Below are 9,023 nucleotides of genomic sequence, written 5' to 3'. Positions count from 1 at the left end.
GAAATTGGTAAACTGAATCTAAAATTTATATGAAAATGTAAAGGACCTGTAATGGCCAAAACCATTTTGAAAGAGAAGAACAAAACTGGAGAATTTATAGGCCAGGCACGGTGGCTCACACCTGTAATCCCAGCACTTTGGGAGGCTGAGGCGGGAGGATCATGAGGTCAGGAGATCGAGACCATCCTGGCGAACATGGTGAAACCCAGTCTCTATTAAAATACAAAAAATTAGCCGGTTGTGGTGGTGGGCGCCTGTAGTCCCAGCTACTTGGGAGGTTGAGGCAGGAGAATGACGTGAACCCAGGAGGCGGAGCTTGCAGTGAGCCAAGATTGTACCACTGCACTCCAGCATGGGTGACAGAGCAAAGCTCTGTCTCAAAAAAAAAAAAAAAAAATTGGAGAATTTATAATACCTAGTTTCCAAACTTACTCTAAATGTACAGTAATCAGCACAGTGTAGTGTTGGCATGACACTATACTGACAGGTCAATAGAATAGAATGAAAGTACAGCAACAGAGCAACACATTTATGGACAGCTTATTTTTGATAAGATGCCAAGGCAATTCAATCAGGAAAGAATAAGCTTTTCAACAAATTGTGCCATAATTTAGATACCCACATATCCCATCCCCTCTCAAAATAAGACCCTTACCTCACACCATACACAAAAATTAAGTCAACTCAAAATGGAGCATAAACCTAAATGTAAGAACTAAGTCATGGACTAAAATCTTGGTGACCTTGAGTTAGACAAAGGTTACTTAGATATAGCACCAAAAGTATAATCAATAATGGGTAAAGAAATCAATGAATTGAACTTCATCAAAATGTTAAGATTTTGCTCTTTAATAGACATTAAAAAATGAAAACCCAAGCCACAAACTGGAAGAAATTACAAATTATATATCCACAGGCCAAGCACAGTGGCTCACACCTGAAATCCCAGCACTTTGGGAGGCCGAGGTGGATGGATCACCTGAGGTCAGGAGTTGAAGACCAGTCTGGCCAACATGGTGAACCTTGTCTCTACTAAAAATACAAAAATTAGCTGGGCATGATGGTGTGCACCTGTAGTCTCAGCTACTCAGGGGGCTGAGGCAGGAGAATCAGCTGAACCTGGGAGGCGGAGATTGCAGTGAGCTGAGATTGCACCACTGCACTCCAGCCTGGGTGACAGAGCAAGACTCTGTCTCAAAAAATATACATATTATATATCCAACAAGGGAACTATATCTAGATTATACAGAAAAGCTCTACAACCCAATAATGAAAAGAGAAGCAACTCAATAAAAAGCAGACAGAAGCCCAGAGTGGTGGCTCGCACCTATGGTCCCAGCAACCGGGGAGGCTGCAACAAGAGGATTGCTTGAATCCAGGAGTTTGAGGCTGTGATATCACGCCACCGCACTCTAGGCTGGGGGACAGAAAAAGACCCCATCTCAAAAACAAAACAAAACAAAAACAAAAAAATACTTCACCAAAGAGGATATATTAATGTCTAATAAGCATATGAAAAGCTATTCAACATTATTAATGCAGTTCATTATAAATAAACTATAACTCAAAAAAGCTTTAAAATGTAAAACTTATTGGTTATCTTTAGAAATTATTAGGGAATCAAAAAGAGAAAGAATCAAGCAATTATCTAGTCTTTCTTATGTGAATTGTGCTTCCATAGTCATAAATGCAGAAGGAATAATAGAAAAGCGCCATTGGGGAATCCTCAATAAAAATAATAGGTTTAGACCAAGATAATCAATGGCTGCTAAAACATTAGGTTAGAGGCTGGTGAAGGATTTTTTAATGGATGGATTCAGCCGACCATGCTGATGAAGGATTAGAGGCTGATGAAGGATTTTATAATGGATGGATTTGGCTGACCATGCTGAAATCATCAATCAAAAGTAATATTTCTAAATGTGGGACAACCAGACATTATGTACTTTCTTTTGTAATGCAATAGCACACAGTACCATCTAGAATATATTTTAGGGGGAAAATAATCTGAATACTGTAAAGCTTCTAGATATAATTGCCTTGAGGGATTGAAGAACATGGGGCTGAAGAAAACCTTGAGCACATAATTAGCCAAAATCTGTGGGAAATTCTAAAGGTCAACAAAGAAATGTCATAAAAGGGGGTGGAAAGAGAGGGAGTTGGAATAGATTAAAAGAGACTTAAAGGATACACCGATCAAATGCCAAGTACGGCCCATGTTTAGATCTTGATTCAAACAAACCAACTGTAAAAATATTTTTCAGAGATATGGGTAGCAATTTGAATGCAGATGATATATGAGATGAAGCTAAGTAATTATTATTACTCTTGTTGGGTGTAATAATGATACTGTGGTTATGCTTTTTTAAAAAAGTGATTAGCTGTTGGGTATATATGCTGAAGTGTTGACAGGTTAAATTAAACCATATCTAGGATTTCCTTCAAAATATTCCAGGGGTAAGGGGTGAATGTTGTGGGAAGGATATAGATGAAACAATGTTGACAATTCTTTAAAGTGGAAACATGGGGGTTAACTATACTGTTCTCTCTACTTTTGTGTATGTTTGAAATTTTCCATAATAAAGAATTGGGCTTTGGTTTTGTTTTGTTGAATTTAAATGATCTTGTTTCTACAGATCACAGCCCTCTGGCTGTGTTCTGACCTACTGAGAGTTCAACAGGACCCCCTCCCTTTACCCATATGGAGGCCACACACTCAATATCTGTAGGGTACAAATGACTGAAATGAGTCTGGGATAAAGAAAACAGCAAAGCAAGCCAGTGAATCATGGCAGCTGGCACCTACCTCTGTGTTGGAGACTAATGGAGAGTGACAGGGACCGTGGCAAACCAAAAGCCACATACACATCCAAGTTGGGCAGTCAGTCTTGCTATGTAGGAATAAAGGCCCCAGATGGCTGGGCTTCTGACTTGTTTTGTTTTTTTTTTTTTTGTTTTTTTTTTTTTTTTGAGACAAGGTCTCACTCTGTCTCCCAGGCTGGAATACAGTGGTGTGATCTCGGCTCACTGCAACCTCCGCCTCCCAGGTTCAAGAGATTCTCCTGCCTCAGCTCCCCCCAGTAGCTGGGACTACAGGCACAGCTAATTTTTGTATTTTTAGTAGAGATGGGGTTTCGCCATGTTGGCCAGGCTGGTCTTGAACTCCTGACCTCAGGTGATCCACCCACCTCCATCTCCCAAAGTGCTGGGATTACAGGCATGAGGCACCGCACCCAGCCCTGACTTTTCATTAGAAACTGAAAATCTCAGCATTTCTGTGAAATCTCCGAATATGTAGGCAAATGATTTTTTTTTTAATGTCAGTACTTTGCAAGTTAGTGCTGGAAGGCCAAACAAAATCTGTCTGCAGGCTAGATTTGTTCCACAGATGGCTGTTTTGTGATCCCTGACACTACACCATGTAATGCATTATATAGTAATGCATTAATAATCGGTTGACATTCTTAGCAGTTGGGTCACACTGCTGGCACGACCAAGGTTGCACACATCCGAGATCCCCAGATCTTTTACATGCAAACAGCTGTCAAGCCAGGCATCCTCACACATGGCACTTTGAACTGAACATAGACTTACAATTATCTCTATGAAAACTGCATCTTGTCATTTGTCAGAAACATTCGTCTCTGGATTGGCTCCACTCTTCTTCCAAATTCTACTGAATGTGCACTCCTTTCAGGCTGTGTCACCCCTAGCTCTGATGAGCTCGTCTTCATCCAAGCATTCTACAAAGCCAAGGTCAGCCTGGGTTACATCAGGTTTCTCTCCTGCTGGGGCCTGGGGCTGTTCAGTTGTCACTTCAAGCTTCCTTCCCAGTTTGGTCACTTCGTACTTACCCACTTCCTTCTTGAAGCCACTACACAGTATAGTCAGGCCTAAGCCTGTGATCTGATGCTAATAAAAATGTCGTAATACTTTGTGGTTTTTAAAGCATTTTCCTGTATTCTGACTTGATTTTTTTTTTTTTAATTGAGACAGAATCACTCAGGCTGGAGTACAGTGGTGTAATCTCAGCTCACTGCAGCCTCTACCTCTTGGGCTCAGGTGAGCCTCCCACCTCAGCCTCCCAAGTAGCTGAGACTACAGGTGTGCCTCACCACACTGGGTTAATTTATGTATTTTTTGTAGAGACAGGGTTCCCCATGTTACCCAGGCTGGTCTTGAACTCCTGGGCTCAAGCAATCCTTCTGCCTCAGCCTTCCAAAGTGTTGGAATTATGGTGTGAGCCACCATGCCCTGCTGACTTGATTTTTATCACCCACCGCAACCTTAAAAAATTCTATCAACATCATTTTAAGACATTGGACCACAAATAGGTTCACAGTATGTTTGTTGTTTATGGCCTAATCAATTTCTTAGCTGAAGATTTCTAAATTAAGGAAAGAACAACTAGTTTAGCTTCCTTCCAACTCTACCATCTTAACAGAGAAACAGTTGCCAAAGCCACTGCCATTCCAGCAGTAACCAGCAGGGACAGAAACAATATTGAAGAATGTTCTAACCATAACAGTTGTTGGAAAATGGAATAGGTTGCCTTGAGAGGAACTGAAATTCTGATGCTTGTAGTTTTCAAATAGGAGCTGGGGTTTTGTGGAAGGAATTTCTCTGTGATAGGAGGTTGACAGAATGATCTCTCATTCATTTATTGTTGTCTGTTTGGGATCTTGCTTTGAGCTGAGCTCTGAGAAGTACCTAAGAGACTCCTGGTGGTCAGTGAGTTACCTGTGAAGGTTATAAACCTGCACTTACCGAGTCTGATCACTTTTCTGCTTTGTGCATTTTAAAATTAATCCCCTCTTACAAAGTAGTTTTTGGCAAATTTCCTTTTGAAAATGCCAACCCTTTCTCCATTATTAAAAAATGGAAAGAATCGATACGATGGACTATTAGTCACAAAAAGACATGAAGCAGTGATATATGGTACAATATGGATGAATCTTGAAAACATTATAAAGTGAAAAAGTCAATTACAAAAGCCCACATGCTGTATAATTCCATTCGTAGGAAAGTCCAGACTAGGGAAATCTACAGAGACAAAAGGTGGCTTTGTGATTGCTTAGGGCTGGTAGGGGAACAGGATGGAAGATGGGAGGGTGAGAACTAGTCTTGAGGTGATGAAAATGTTTGAAAATTGACTGTGGTGATGATTGTACTTACCTGTGAACATACTAAAATCCATTGAACCGTACACTCTAAAATGGACGAGTTGTATGGTACAGGAATTATATCCCATTAAAGCTATTGGGTTGTTTTGTTTTTGTTTTTGTTTTTTTAAGAAAGTAAGCAATTTGTTGTTGTTGTTGTTGTTGTTGTTTTTGATACGGAATCTCGCTCTGTCGCCCAGACTGGGGTGCAGTGGCACGATCTCGGCTCACAGAAACCTCCGCCTCCCGGGTTCAAGCAATTCTCCTGCCTGAGCCTCCCAAGTAGCTGGGATTACAGGCACACGCCGCCACGCCTGGCTAATTTTTTGTATTTTTAGTAGAGGCGGGATTTCACAGTGTTAGCCAGGATGGTCTCCTGACCTCGTGATCCGCCTACCTTGGCCTCCCAGAGTGCTGGGATTACAGGCGTGAGCCACTGCGCGAGGCCGCAAGGTTTTTTTTGTTGTTTTTGTTTTTAGACAGGTCTGGCCCAGGCTGGAGTGCAGTGGTGCCATCTCAGCTCACCACAACCTCCGTCTCTCGAATTCAAGAGATCCTCCCACCTCAGCCTCCCGAGTAGCTGGGATTACAGGTACGTGCCACCATACCCGGCTAATTCTTCTATTTTTAGTAGATACGGGGTTTCACCCTGATGGCCAGGCTGGTCTTAAACTCCTGGGTCATAACAACAAAAAAAAAAATTCCGCCCACCTTGGCCTCCCAAAGAGCCAGGATTACAGGCGTGAGCCACCGCACCTATATTATTATTATTATTATTATTATTATTATTATTATTAAATGGATAGAGATTTTATTTGTTTCCAAGCCTGGGCTGCATTTCTACAGGGCACCCACCCCATGCCTCTGAGGATGTCTGTGAGCCAGAGGCGACCTCCCCGGGGTTGGAGAGGAACCCGGCGCCAGGACGAGGGGAAGTGGGCGGCCCTTCCCACATTCCAGTTGGCACAAGGTTCCTGTTCTGCATCTGGGGGCTGGGTGGGTGAGAGCAACCGAAGCCTGGGCTAGCGGAGGAGATAGACGAGAGCTCCGCCCTCCATCCACTTCTCTGAACGTTTTAGGTCTTGCTTTTTACCACTCGCGGGGTAATATTTGCATCCAAAATCTAGCAACGATCCCGTCCATGAAAACAGCTGAAAATCTCCCCTTTGAAAGAACACGTCCGGGAGTCTTTCCAACCCTTAAGCTTGTGCCCGCTTTGCCCACCCCCCTGGGGATGTGGAGCAGGGCGCATCCGCCCACAACTTGGCCTGATTTCCCGGCCCCCGGGAGGACTTCTGAACCAGGATCTGTGACGTGCCACTAGGAGAAGGGGCACAGGATGGGTAGGGGAACTCTCCGAGCACATTCCCCAAACTGCAAATCTGCCCAGGGACGGCCGGGCGCCTGGGTTGAGAAGGGCCCGCAGTCTATTGGTCTCTGCAGACAGAAGCGAGGGGGAAGAACTCATCACGAGTTACAAGGGCGGAAAACAGTCGCCCCAGATCTCTCCACAGCTCCCCGGACGCCCCGCGCTGGGCCTCGGGCCCTAACGCCTGGGAGTGGTCGGCGGTGCTTGGGCCCCGCCAGGGGGCGAGAGGCAGGGGCCCGGCCCTGGGCCTCATCTCGGCACCGGGAGCTCCGGCTCGCACTGTAGAGTGAAGTGCCCAGAATATTCGATCCCCACGGCCAGCTAGGGACCCCGCCACAATGGAGCGCCTCGCCACCTCCATCCGCCCTCCTGTGGTCCGGGACTAGGTGCAGTTGCAGGACCCGCCTAAGAAGTGCACTAGAAGGACGCAGTCGGTGGATGTCCGGGTTCGAACGGCTGGATGTCGCGCGTTGGCAACAAGTAGCTCGGAAAACGGGCATTGAGAGTCCACTGCGAGCTGCTTTCTGCTTGCGGCCAATGGAGACGTGCGACACAGCAATTAGAGACAAGAAGAGAGAAGTCTAAAGAAAGACTAACTCCTTTCTTCTGGCAAGGAGATACACAAAAGGGGTTGCAGACATCCAAAAGGGTCGTGCTCCAGGTGAGGCTCGAACTCACAACCTCGGCATTGCTCTGCATGTACTGCTGTATAAGTACCGCGCGCTAACCGATTGCGCCACTGGAGCTCCGCTGAGCGGGCCTCGCGATGGCTCTATCAGGGCGTACTGGCGCCCGCGGCGGGCCTCGGCGGAGCATGCGCGTTCGCGGCGCGAGCCCAGGCCCGAGCCTTCTGCGACTTCGCGCCGAGCTCCCGGCTGTCCCCCTGCGGAGCAAGCAGGGGAAGCCTGCGAGTGTTGCCCTCGGGAGAGGAGCCGCCTAGCCTGGCCGTGACGGGAGGGCCACGGGGGCCCTGCAAAGAGCGCAGCGCGCAGCCCCGGGCCTCGCCGTAGGAGGAGCGGCCCCAGCGCCTGCGGCCGGAAAACCCCCTCTATGGGCTTCGCGTCCCGGAGCCGGCCCGCGAGGGGCAGGGCCCAGGCCCGGGGAGCGGCAGGCGGTCCTCGCCGCGGTGGTGACGCGAGCCGGGGGTGGGGCTGGGGATGGGGATGAGCCGGGCGGCCTTGCTCCCGCGCCCCGGGGAGGCCCGACCCGACTCCCCGCGGGGCCCCCGGAAGGAGCGCGTCCGGAGCCCCCCAGTGGCGGCTGTCAGGGGGCGCCCCGGCTGGGCGAGGCCAGGGGCCGGGGACGGCGCGCGGCTGTGGCTTGGCGCCTGGTCTGACTCGCCAGGTTCCCGCGGCCCTTGGGCCCTCCAGGCAGGAGGCGGGGACCCGAAACCTGGCCAGGCCACCCCAAGCGGAGGACGCGGACATAGCTCGGGCTTTGGAGAAGTTGCAGCCCAAACCCTGCGTGTTTTGTTGGGCCACAAAATGATGTTAAAACTAATTTCCAGTATTTAAAGTGAGGAGATCTCATACAAATATCTAGATATCCATTTAAAAACAAAATCTAACCATTTCACCCAAGGCTGAGTTGTGACTGTTCTGGGCCGTAGGCACTTTTGTCTTCGTAGGCTCCTGTCCTCCATTTAAAAAAAAAAGTTTTGAATAATTATATTTTACCACTGTGATGATATAAAAATGAATGTAATTCAAACTGAATTTATTGCTATATTATTACTATTTTTTCATTTGTTATTACTATATTTGTTTTCTTCTCATTTCAAAAGAAATTAACATTTAAATGTTTTTTTCTGGTCTAGGCACTGTGCCTGTTGTACCTAATTGATAAGCCTGCCAGGAACCTGGTCCTCTGGGGAAGGTAGCAGGCACCTCCCGAGTGCCAGCAGCCTCCCGAGTGCCCACCACCCCCCGTCTCTTCCTTCAGGCTTGTCTCACTCATCTTGATGGTCTCTGAGCACCTGTTGGCATGTTGATCACCTGTTTGGTGACTTCCACTCTCCTAGGAGAGCGCCGAGCAAACAACAGAGTGATTATTGCAATAATGGGGGAAACTGCATGAGCAAGCGATGGACAGAATGAAGGTCATTTGTGTAGTCAAATGACTTGGCCACAGTAACAGGTTGTGTTAGGGCGACAAATGTCAAGCAGTGGGATGGTACTGGACTGTAGAAGGCCTTGAAACTCAAGCAGAAGAGTTAAAGTGATCAGGTAGACCGGGAGGAGGTAGCAAAAGATTCTGTGTAAGGCGGCCTCCCGAAGGAGTTTTTAGGAAGGTCTCCCTAGAAAGAAGCCAGGAGAGGCTGTTTCCAGATGGTGGTGTAAGCTGAGAGACATGCATGGAGACTCAGGAACTCAGAACAGGGATGGTCAACTCCGCAAGATCCCATCCCGCACCAGGCAGGTGGTGGGATGCAGGGCTCTTTACAGCATGCCAGGATTGGGCTCCTTGGAGCTTTTGTGGGTGAGGCCAGGGTA

The 9,023-nt window shown here is 47.2% G+C and overlaps 1 non-coding gene across 1 annotated transcript; it reads right to left on the bottom strand.

Annotated features, from left to right (window-relative positions):
* Nucleotides 1–7,184: 7,184 nt before the first annotated feature.
* Nucleotides 7,185–7,277, bottom strand: TRNAI-UAU. The gene is given in 2 exon segments: nucleotides 7,185–7,220; nucleotides 7,240–7,277. It is a non-coding gene; the product is annotated as a tRNA-Ile (tRNA).
* Between the last annotated feature and the right edge of the window lie 1,746 nt (nucleotides 7,278–9,023).

The sequence above is a fragment of the Papio anubis genome, chromosome 14, assembly GCF_008728515.1.
Source record: "Papio anubis isolate 15944 chromosome 14, Panubis1.0, whole genome shotgun sequence".
Lineage (NCBI taxonomy): Eukaryota > Metazoa > Chordata > Mammalia > Primates > Cercopithecidae > Papio > Papio anubis.
This window is presented reverse-complemented; position numbering and strand designations above follow the sequence as displayed.